General features: G+C 39.4%; 1 pseudogene; it reads left to right on the forward strand.

Moving 5' to 3' along the window:
• On the forward strand, positions 11,119–12,122 carry LOC102169469 (annotated as a pseudogene).

Here is a 12,578-nt window from a genome sequence, read left to right on the forward strand (position 1 = left end):
ATTTCAACATGTCCATACAGTTCATGTCACTCACTTTATTGAAGTGTGTGCTCACTCTCTCTTTCACATACAAGAGTTTTTCTGTTTTCTCGTTTTCCCACTTTGTCAGATTTATTCTCAACCTTGGATATGAACAATTGGGAAATTCCCATTATCCTATGAAGAGATGTGTTTCTTAAGAACAATTTGTTCTCAAATAAAATATAAAGTGTCTTGCATATGTTGTCACATGTGTGCATCCTCTACAAGTGGTTGTGCTTTTGTGTGCTTTACAGTACAGTGTTGTATAGGATACAGTAACTCTATTTCAATCCCAGGATGTCCAGAAGCAAGCATAAAAGAAGCACCAAGTAAAAATGATGGAAACAAAAATGAAAATAACTAAGAGATTGGAGTGAGGAATTGAAGGAATTGGAAGACCAGAGAAATGACTAAGACAAGAAGAAGAAGATGTAACTGAAGAACCAGAGAGAACCACGACACAGAAAATAGCAAGGGGATTTTCTTTATTTGAGAGGGCACTTGATGCAAAGAGTCAACACACTGGAAAAGACTCTGATGCTAGGAAAGATAGAGGGCAGGAGGAGACGGGGCGACAGGATGAGATGGTTGGATGACATCACCAACTCAATGGATGTGAGTCTGAGTAAACTCTGGGAGATGGTGATGGATAGGAAAGCCTGTCCAAGAGGAAGGGAATATATCTATGCTACTGCTAAGTCACTTAGGTCATGTCTGAATCTGTGCGACCGCATAGATGGTAGCCCACCAGGTTCCCCCGTCCCTGGGATTCTCCAGGCAAGAACGCTGGAGTGGGTTGCCATTTCCTTCTCCAATGCACAAAAGTGAAAAGTGAAAATTGAAAGTGAATTCGCTACATGTATACATGTAGCGAATTTACTTTGTCATACAGCAGACACTGAGCTTTTCTTGTGGCTCAGATGGTAAAGAATCCACCTGCAATGCAGGAGACCTGGGTTCAATCCCTGAGTTGGGAAGACCCCCTGGAGAAAGGAAAGGCTACCCACTCCAGTATTCTGGCCTGGGGAATTCCATGGACCCTCTGGGGAGTCTCACAGAGTCAGACGTGACTGAGTGACTGAACAACAAGAACAAATTAGTTTTTGAGGTGCAGGACCTGAATGTAGAATGGTACATGAAGGTTGCGGCAGCCATTCAGAATGCAATCCAGTGCTGCTGTGTCATCTCTGATGGGAGAAAAAGCTACACCAAGACATCAGCAGATTGTTTTTTCAAGTGCTCTGTTGCTCAGCCATGTCCAGCTCTTTGCAACCCCAAGGGCTATAGTCACCAGGCTCCTCTGTCCATGGAATTCTCCAAGCAAGAACACTGGAGTGGGTTGCCATGCCCTTCTCCAGAGGCTCTTCCCAAGCCAGGGATCAAACCCAGGTTTCCTGCATTGCAGGTAGATTTTTTACCATCTGAGCCACCAGAGAAGGCAGAGAATACTGGAGTGGGTAACCTATCCCTTCTTCTGGGGAACTTTCCGACCCAGGAATTGAACCAGGGTCTCCTGCATTGCAGGCGGATTCTTTACCTAACTGAGCTACAGAATAGCCTGGGAACTACAAGGGAAGTTTTTTCAAGCGGGTATATCAAATGAATCCAACAAGGAATCATAACCTGTGCCATCAGCATCAGGTATGAGTGAAATTTAAGCTTCCATCTCCTACTGCTAATGATCCTTCAGCTCTACCATCTCCCGTCTTCTCTCCCTCCTCCAGTTAATAATTCTTGTCTGTGCACTCAACGCCAACACCCATATGCCAGCTGCTGTACTCTACTACTGTACTTCTCAAAGCACTATACAGTAAGATTAAGACAGTTTCCTTTATGTTTTGTACTTGTTTTTCATGTGTTATTTGTGCAAAAAGTAGTATGAACTTATTATAGTGATGGTCGTGGTTTAGTCACTCAGTTGTGTTTGACTCTTTGTGACTCCATCAGCTGTAGCCTACCAGGCTCTTCTGTCCATGTGATTTCCCAGGCTAAAGTACTGGAGTGGGTTGCCATTTCTCCAGGGAAACTGATTATAGTATAGTACTATGTAACTGATTGTGTTCATTGGGTACGCTAATTGTGTTTGACTTCTGAACAAACTGGACTTATGAACACACTCTTGGAAAGGAACTCATTCATACCTAGGAAACTTACTGTGTTATATTCCTGTTTCCCCTTGAAAATTTCCAGTGCTGCCCACTCATGAATCTTTCCATAGCTCTAAATTAAACACTTCATTCTTTTCTAAAGTTAGCCATAATAAAAAAAAGAATCAACGAATGTACATTTGAATATCATCCATTATAAGTCCTCATTATGATCAGAAATCTCTTCAATGATTATGATCAAAGGGCAACTGACAAGAGAGGTTGAATTCCTGCCTAGCCTGTAATTCAGACTCACCAATTTTTCTCCCCAAGAATTTATTTTATTCCAATCTCCCCTGGTTTCCTGAAAAGTAACCTCAATGAAATCACATTTTAATACAGTTTTTTGAAGTAAACTTGAAAAACAGAATGATCATGAATGCTGTCTTAAATATTGGCGCAAATGCCGGAAATAAGAAACAGCAGATGTTTGCAATTCAGATTTGTTTACTTTGGTTGTTGTATCGATAAGCTCTCCAGTACGTTGTCTCCTCATGGTGAATGGCTTTCTGTGCTTTGCAAAAGCTTTCAAGTCTAATTAGGTCACATTTGTTTATTTTTTGCTTTTATTTCCTTTGCTTTAGGAGACAGATCCAAAAAAATAGTACTATGATTTAGGTCAAAGACTGTTCTACCTATGCTTTCTTCTATGATTTTTATGTTTTCCAGTCTTACCTTTAAGTCTTTAATCCATTTGTGTTATTTTTGTATATGGTGTGAGAAATATTTTAATCTAATTCTTTACATGTAGCTGTCCAATTTTCCCAGAACCACTTGATGAAAGACTCTTTTTTAATATCATTACCTACTTTGTCATAGGTTAATTGACCATAAGTGTGTGGTTTATTTCTCAGCTCTCTATTCTGTTCCATTAATTGTATGTGACTGTACCATGCCATTTTGATGACTGTAGCTTTGCAGTATAGTCTGAAGTTTAGGAGAATGATAAACCCAATTTCATTGTCATGGAGATTTTTTTGGTTGGAGATTTTTTTGGTTGGTTGGTTGGCTTTGTTTTGCGATTGCTTTAACTATTCAGATTCTTTTGTGGTTCCATATGAATTTTAGCCATGTATGTGTTTTAGTCCCTCAGTTGTGTCCAACTCTTTGTGACCCCATGGACTGTAACCCACCAAGGCTTCTCTGTCCATGGGTTCTCCAGGCAAGAATACTGGAGTGGGTTGCCATTTCCTTCTGCAGAGGATCTTCCCGACCAAGGTATCAAACCTGGGTCTCCTGCATTGCAGGCCAATTCTTTACCATCTAAGTCACCAGGGAAGCCTTGAATTTTAAGAATATTTATTATATTTCTGTGGAAAATGTCAGAAGTATTTTGAAGTATTAGGAGTGGATACTAGAAGTAGAGAGAGTGGGCATCCTTGTCTTGTTTCTGAATTTAGAGGAAAGACTCTTAGCTTTTCACTGTAGAATATGAGGTTGGCTGTGTTTAGGTCATAAATGCCATTTTGTTGAGATATGTTCCCTCTATACCCACTTCAGATATGCAGATAACACCACTCTTATGGCAGAAAGTGAAGAAGAACTAAAGAGCCTCTTGATGAAAGAGAAAGAGGAGAGTGAAAAAGTTGGCTTAAAGCTCAACATTCAAAAAACGAAGATCATGACATCTGATCCCATCACTTCATGGGAATAGATGGGGAAACAGTGGCTGACTTTATTTTTCTGGGCTCAAAAATCACTACAGATGGTGATTGCAGCTGTGAAATTAAAAGACGCTTACTCCTTGGAAGGAAAGTTATGACCAACCTAGATAGCATACTGAAAAGCAGAGACAATACTTTGTCAACAAAAGTCCATCTAGTCAAGGCTATGATATTTCCAGTGGTCATATATGGATGTGAGAGTTGGACTATAAGGAAAGCTGAGTACCGGAGAATTGATGCTTTTGAACTGTGGTGTTGGAGAAGACTCTTGAGAGTCCCTTGGACTGAAAGGACATCCAACCAGCCCATCCTAAAGGAGAACAGTCTTGGGTGTTCATTGGTAGGACTGATGTTGAAGCTGAAACTCCAGTACTTTGGCCATCTGATGCATAGAGCTGACTCATTTGAAAAGACCCTGATGCTGGGAAAGATTGAGGACAGGAGGAGAAGGGGAACATAGAGGATGAAACGGTTGGATGGCATCACCGACTCAATGGACATGGGTTTGGGTGAACTCCAGTAGTTGGTGTTGGACAGGGAGGCCTGGATGCTGCAATTCATGGGGTCGCAAAGAGTCGGACACGACTGAGCAACTGAACTGAACTGATACCCACTTTGATGAGGATTGTTACCATGGATAGACGTTGAATTTTATCATGGTTTTTTTTTATACATCTACTTTTTAAGAATATTTACTGTGATATAATTGACTTACAGACTTCCCTAGTGGCTCAGATGGTAAAGCGTCCGTCTACAATGCGGGAGACCCGGGTTTGACCTTGGGTTGGGAAGATCTCCTGGAGAAGAAGATGGCAATCCAGTACTATTGCCTGGAAAATCCATGGGGTTGCAAAGTGTCAGAAATGACTTAGCAACTAAACAACAATAATACCTTTTAATTTGTTGAATACCTTTCAATATGTCTTGATTATATACATATATATATATCTTCTTTGAATATATCAATTCAAACTTTTTCAGAAGTATATTATTTGATGTGATTCATGGGTCCTTGCATTAAAAAAATAGAATTGATTATGCATATGAAATGAATTCATATACACTTCTCATTCAAATGTTCAGGTGAAAACAATCCGGTGTGCAGAAAATGTAAACCTATATACTCTGTATCCTAGACACAGAGTATGGGCAGGAAAAGTAGAGATATAGGGAAATAGCTGGTGGGGGATGTACAGTGATGTAGGACGTTTTTCTAAGGAGAAGCATATTTGACTATGATGAATGAGATCCAGACCTAGAATGCTGGCAAACACTTCCCTGCAACAGCCCTTGATGAGGCATACATTTCAGTGTCTCCACCCTCTTAATATTTAAATAAAAAATTTTATTACATCAAAATTGTATGCCAAAGAACTTAACCTGCAATTATTTCATTACCTATAAGATTAAATATATGCGTAGAATTGTTTGGTTCAGTTCTGTTCTGTTCAATTCAGTCACTCAGTCATGTCCGACTCTGTGACCCCATGGACTGCAGCACACCAGGCTTCCCTGTCTTTCACCAGCTCCCAGAGCTTGCTCAAACTCACGTCCATCTAGTCGGTGATGCCATCCAACAATCTTATCTTCTATAATCCCCTTTTCCTCCTGCCTTCAGTCTTTCCTAGCATCAGAGTCTTTTCCAATGAGTCAGTTCTTTGCATCAAATGGCCAATGTATTGGAGCTTCAGCTTCAGCATCAGTCCTTCCAATGAATATTAAGGACTGATTTCCTTTAGGATTGGCTGGTTTGATCCAGTAGAATCATTAGCCCATTACTTCCTCCTTTTAAACCTCAGTGTTCAAGTTCTTTGCTTCCATATAGGAAATTCAGCAAGTTTTTGTTCCTGGTTGCTGTTTTTTTGTTTTTTTTTTTTTAATATATGCTTTCAAACTAGAAATTGGGTTTTTATGATCAAGATTGCTGTTCACCCTAAGATATGTCATGTATGTATACAATTATTTGTGTAGAACTTCTGAGAATTTAATTTTGTGTGGTAAAACCTGTATCAGTCATCTTATGTTCTCTCCAGTTTTTTTAACTGATGGAATTGAGCCATCCCTTAAATATTCTTCACTTGCAAATTCTTGCCTTAAGCAAAAATGAAAAGGGATGTTCTTCTTCATATGTGGTACAGATAAATCACACTTTTGCATTTTGCATATTTTGAACTACTTTCCACATCTCTTACTCCTTATTGTCCTTTCGTTCTAGACCTACTCTAAAAGTTGCATCATGTTCAGGCTTCATTTGAAAACTTCTCTTCTTTAAATTTGAATAAATATCACCCTTATCTTCCATATGCATATTGGAATCCATATGTTTTTCTAAGTAAGAGGAAATTCTAACTTAGTGCTTCCATCTCATAACAACTTGCTGTCGTATTATCTATTTCAATGTCTTGTTATAAAAAATTGAATTGGTGATATTAAGTTATAATTATCATAACCTTTTCTTAAGAATTTGGTTTTGGATTTTCCATTAATTGTCTCTCATATGGCTTTATTAATATTGAATTTCACTAAGTGTGAAATTCATGTATAAAACATGGATGAAGAACCTCTTGTGACTTGAAGTTTCAGCAGCAGGAGGGAGAACACCTTGTTCCTCAACATTCTCTGACGCTTTCTCTCCTCACTCTCCCTCCTGCTCATGTCCCTCACCAGACTGGCTTCCTTTTCTGGATTGGAACTTCTTAAACGAGCACCTTCTTCAGGACCTTCAAATTAGCTGCTCCCTTGCCAAGATGCACTGCCCCAGGTATGCTCATGGCCCTAGTTCTGTCGTCCTTGAGGTCTCTGTTCTAATAGCACCTTGTTCATAGGTCTTACCTAAACAGACATGAAAAATCACACTCCCTTTTAACTGTCTACATCATACCTCCTTTCTTTTTCTTCATACCACCCGCCACCAGCTGCCATGCTACATAATTTTTGCTGGCTTATATTCTTGGACTATAAAGAAAGCTGACCACTGAAGAATTGATGCTTTTAAACTGTGGTGTTGGAGAAGACTCTTGAGAGTCCCTTGGACTGCAAGGGGATCCAATCAGTCAAACCTAAAGGAAATCAGCCCTGAATATTCATTGGAAGGAGTGATGCTGAAGCTGAAGCTCCAATACTTTGGCCACCCGATTCAAAGAACTTATTCTTTGGGAAAGACCCTGATGCTGGGAAAGACTGAAGGCAGGGGAAGGGCACAAGAGAGGATGAGATGGTTAGATGGCATCACTGACTCAATGGACATGAGTTTAGCAAGCTCTAGGAGCCGATGATGGACAGGGAAGCCTGGCATACTGCAGTCCATGGGGTCACAAGGAGTCAGACATGGCTGGGTGACTAAACTAACTACGTAGAATGGAGTTTTTTTAATATTAAATTTTTCAGTCCCTATACAGTACTAAAATCCATACAACTCTTATAACAAACATTTTCTAATGAGGGGCTTCCTGGCAGCTCTTAGCTGGTGCTGTAAATGAAGCTCCTAACTGTTTTGGCAAAACTGTCAGAAATCCAAGCACAACAACTCTCCAAGGTTTTTTATTAAGGAATAAATTTATCCCATTTTTGAAGATGAGAATGCTAATTTTCTCTAGATATGAAGGGCTGTGGCTCACCAGGAGTGAAGTCAGTGCCTTGATTAGGGATCTAATCAAGACAGAATCCTCAAGCTTAGACTCTGGAGAAAATCTGAACTCAGAGACGGGGTGAGGTGTTGAGACCTTAAGGCTTATTCCTCTGGAAGACTGATTAATTTATTAAAGAAGTAATAAACACTGAATACTGAATTCATCTGGCTTGTAACATTGTATCCCAGATACAGAGTATGAGCAGGAAACTTTTTCTATCTGACCAGACCACTCTCCCACAGGGAAATCAATTATTAAAAGTGGTAGTTACAAAAGGTAAACATGCTAACTAGCAGACATAAGGAGCCATAAATATTTCCTGTGCTGTAGTCCCTCAGCCTGTGCAACCTCGGACTAGATTGGGGCATGGTTGGTGCTTGCAGAGTCAGAACTCTAGTTGGGGGACCGATACCTGATGCACAATCTAGTCTATAGACAGAGTCTCTGTCTCCATCAAGATGAGTTGGGCCATGTATGTTGAGATCTTGCTGTCAGAAACTCCACCCAGGTGAGTTCAAGAGCCCAGTAGATACTACAAGAGACAGTCAGATGGAATGACAGCCACGAATATTGACCTGAATTCACCTGAGCACCAGTGTAGACTAAACACAGAGTCATGATCACTGCGGTTGTTTGTTATTTTGACTGATAAATTAATGGATTACACTATGCATAGAAGTGAATACTGAACTCAACAGTCCAGGGGTCAACATTGACCATTAAATGATGGACATGGAAGCCCAATAAGAATAGGGAATGAGAGGTACAAAGTGCTTTCAGTAAAAGTGGGGCATAAGTACAAGGACCTTTGTAATTAACTGAAATACAGATATATGTTACTAGCTATGGGAGATGTACAGTGAAGTAGGATATTTTTCAAAGAAGAAGTATATTTCACTATAATGAGTAAGATCCAGAACAAGGAATACTGGCAAACAATTTCTTGCAACAGCAGTTCAAGAGACATGCATTTCACGGTATTTCCAGCCTCTTAATATTAAAATTAAAAAAATTGTATTATGTGAAAATGAGTATGCCAACGAGTTCACTCTGCAATTGTTCATTGCCTATAAGATGAAATAAATGTTAAAGATTAAATAAGATTAAATTAAATAAATTCACTAGCCCATTATTTCCTCATTTTAAAATTGACCTGTTCAAGTCCTTTGCTTTACTATAGGAAGTTCAGCATGTTTTTGCTCCTGTTTATTTATTATATGCTTTCAAACTAGAAACTGGATTTTTATCATTAAGATTGCTGTTACCACTTAAATATGTCACATATGTATACAACTATTTGTGCAGAATATGTGAGAATTTAAAATTTTTATGTGAAAAATCTGAGCCAGGCATCTTAAGTACTCTCCATTGCTCTGTTTTTTTTTAATTTAACAAATTTAATGACCACTTCAATATGCTTCACTTGCAAATCCTTGCCTTAAACAGAAATGAAAATGGATGTTCTTCTTCATATTTAGTGCAAATAAGATACACTTTTGCATATTTCCAACTATTTTCCACATCCGTTATTGTCTTTTTGTTCTAAATCTATCACTAAAAATTGCATTGATAGGCTCTTTTCTTTACATTTGAATAAATATCACCCTTATCTTCCATATGCATATTGGAATCCATGTATTTCCATATAAGAGAAAATTATGACTTGAATAGTGTTTCTTTCTCATACTATAAAACTTGCTGTCATCTTATTTCTTTCAATGTCTTTCACAATAAAAAATTGAATTAGTGATATTATTAAAATATTATGACTCAGAGGGCAGGATGGTTAGATGGCATCATCAACTCAATTGACGTAAGTTTGAGCAAATTCCCTGAGATAGTGAAAGACAGGGAAACCTGCTGTGCTGCAGTTCATGGGGTTGCAAAAAATGGGACACGATGTAGTGAAAGGTTATTGCTGAGTCATGAAAGACGCTGGGATTCTTGGCCTCAGGAGGAGAGGAATTAGATCCAAGGCCAGTGAAAAGGCTTGATCACTTGGAGCTTTTGTGTAATAAAGTTTTATTAAAGTGTAAAAGAGATAGAGAAAGCTTCTGACATAGACATCAGAAGCAGGCAGAAAGAGTGCCCCCTTGCTAGTTTTTAGCAAGAAGTTATATGCCTATTAGCAGGCTGCTAAGAGGAAATGTCTCAAAACTCAGAGAGTGGCACCAGGCCCCTAACCCACAATATGCATTTTGAGATAACATCTTCACAAGGTGAGTTATCCCAGGCCATAAAACAATTGACATGAATCTTGAAGAGAGGCAGATTCCCAAGCAAATACATAGTCTCATTAACATAGCTTAAGAGAACATTTCCAAAAGAAAAACGCATTGGTTAGCTCAAGGTTTGAAAAAAGTTAAGTTCAGGCGGAATCAGGTGTTGTCATGGCAACACAAAATTTTAAAAGAAACCGCCTTTTAATTTTGTGTAGAGAAGGGGGAGAAGGCCTGACTCTTGTAGTTGGTTTCCTCCTGCCCCTTAAGAGAGAGATTAAAAAATGGCTGGCACTTGCAGCCTATATCTTCCATTTGGAGACCCCTAGCCTTCCTGCCTTGTTACCCTCTCGGTAGCAACTGAACAAAACGATTATAAACTTTTCATTTGGAATTTGGTTTTGCATTTTCCTTCAATTGTCTCTCATATGGCTTTTTCTAACAGTGAATTCCTTAAAACATAGAAGATACATAACATGGATGAAGAAACCCTTTGTGACTTGATGTTTCAGTGGCAAGAGGGAGAATACCTTGTTCCTCAACATCTTCTGGCACCATTTCTCCTCCCTCTCCCTCCTGCTCATGTCCCTCACCAGACTGGCTTTCTTTTTTGGACTGGAACATCTTAAACAAGCACCTTCTTCAGGGCCTTCAAATTAGCACTGCCCCAGGTATGCTCATGGCCCTAGTTCTGTCATCCTTGAGGTCTCTGTTCAAATAGCACCTTGTTCACAGGTCTTGCCTAAACAGACATGAAAAATCACACTCCCTTTCGACTCTCTACATCATACCTCCTTTCTTTTTCTGCATAACACCTGTCACCATCTGATATGCTATATAGTTTTTGTTGGCTTATATTCTGTCTCCAAAATGGGATCTTAGGAGCTTTTGTTTTCAACAAACTACATTCCCTGCATAGACAGTACTTGGGACATTGTCACTATTCAACTTATATTTTTCAGATGCATGAAATAATTTCTCACTAAAACTGTGAATATGTGACATCTTGGGGAAAACACTGACTCTTAGACAAGTCTTCTAATTGGAGATGACACAGGAGTTTACCCAATGAAGTGTTAAAGTCTCTCAGTCGTGTCCAACTCTTTGAGATCCCATGGACTATACAGTCCATGGAGTTCTCCAGGCCAGAATACTGGAGTGGGTAGCCTTTCCCTTCTCCAGGGGTTCTTCCAAACCCAGGGATCAAACCCAGGTCTCCCGCATTGCAGGCAGATTCTTTACAAGCTGAGCCACAAGGGAAGCCCAAGAATACTGAAGTAGGTAGCTTACCTAAAGTACACAAAATCTGTGAACAAAATATTGACATTAATATCTTTATGGGAAAATATAAAAGATAGCAACTCAATCATGTGAGTAATGCCCATTTGTGTGAAAATAGTCATGTAATTTTCCCCTTTCCTGGTAGTCTAACCACCAAATGGAACCAAAGAACCCAACGAGGGTTTCAGAATTTCACCTTCTGGGATTTTCAGAGGAACCAGAACTTCAATCTCTCATATTTGGACTTTTCCTCTCCATGTACCTGATCATGTGTTTGGAAACTTGCTCATCACACTGGCTGTCAGCTCAGACTCCCACCACCACACCCCCATGTACTTCTTCCTCTCCAACCTGTCTTTTGTAGACATCTGCTTCACCTCCACCACCATCCCAAAGATGCTGTGGAACATCCAGACCCAGAGCAAAGTCATAACATTTGAAGGCTGCATCACCCAGGTGTATTTTTTCACACTCTTTGTAGTGCTGGACATTGTACTGCTGACCGTGATGGCCAATGACCGCTTTGTGGCCATCTGCCACCCCCTGCACTACACGGCTATCGTGAACCCCCAGCTCTATGGACTGCTGGTGCTGGTGTCCTGGATCATCAGTGTCCTGCATTCCTTGTTAGAAAGCTTAATGGTGTTGAGACTGTCCTTCTGTACAGTCTTAGAAATCCCCCACTTTTTCTGTGAACTCAATCAGATGACACAACTTGCTAGTTCTGAACCCTTTCTCAATAACATACTGATATATTTTGCAGCTGTCCTATTGGCTGGTGGTCCCCTCTCTGGTATCCTTTACTCATATTATAAGATACTTTCCTCCATATGTAGAATCTCATCAGCTCAGGGCAAGTATAAAGCATTTTCCACCTGTGCATCTCACCTCTCTGTTGTCTCCTTATTTTATTGTACAGGTTTAGGAGTATACCTTAGCCCTGCTGGTACCCACAGCTTACACTCAAGTGCAACAGCCTCGGTGATGTACACCGTGCTCACACCCATGTTGAACCCCTTCATCTATAGTCTGAGAAATAAAGATTTAAAGAGGGGTCTGAAAATACTCTTTGAAGAGGTAGCTCTAAAATGTCATTTTGCTTTTGGGCTTCAGAAGTGCCCATGATGGCAGAGCTCAAAGCCTGTGTCAAACATTGCCAGTCTTTGATCATATTTTGAAAGTAGAACATTGCCTCTCTTATTTTCCTTGGAATTTCTATTTTGATTTTAACTTCATACAATGTGTGCCATACACTTGTATGTTTTGTAATATCTCTGATATGCATGATTTTTCCCTTTTTCATTTTCATACTCTCACAATTGCATTTCCAATCTTGGATGTGAAATATTGGAAAATACCCATTTATCTCAAGAGTCTACATGGATCTCTTAAGAATTATTTCCTCTAAAATAAAATATGTCATATTGAGTATTTTTTATTTTGTTTGACTAAAAGAAATAATCTTGAGCTGCACCATTCCCATAAGTGGGGAGAAAACTTCTTGGCAATCAAAACTATTTATAAGTTTACAACAGATGAAAATCTGAGACCATAATTTCTAAATTTTGCAAAAATCATTCTTTACATATCACTACATTAGTTGCTCTTATTGATGAT

This window comes from Capra hircus, chromosome 7, assembly GCF_001704415.2.
Source record: "Capra hircus breed San Clemente chromosome 7, ASM170441v1, whole genome shotgun sequence".
Lineage (NCBI taxonomy): Eukaryota > Metazoa > Chordata > Mammalia > Artiodactyla > Bovidae > Capra > Capra hircus.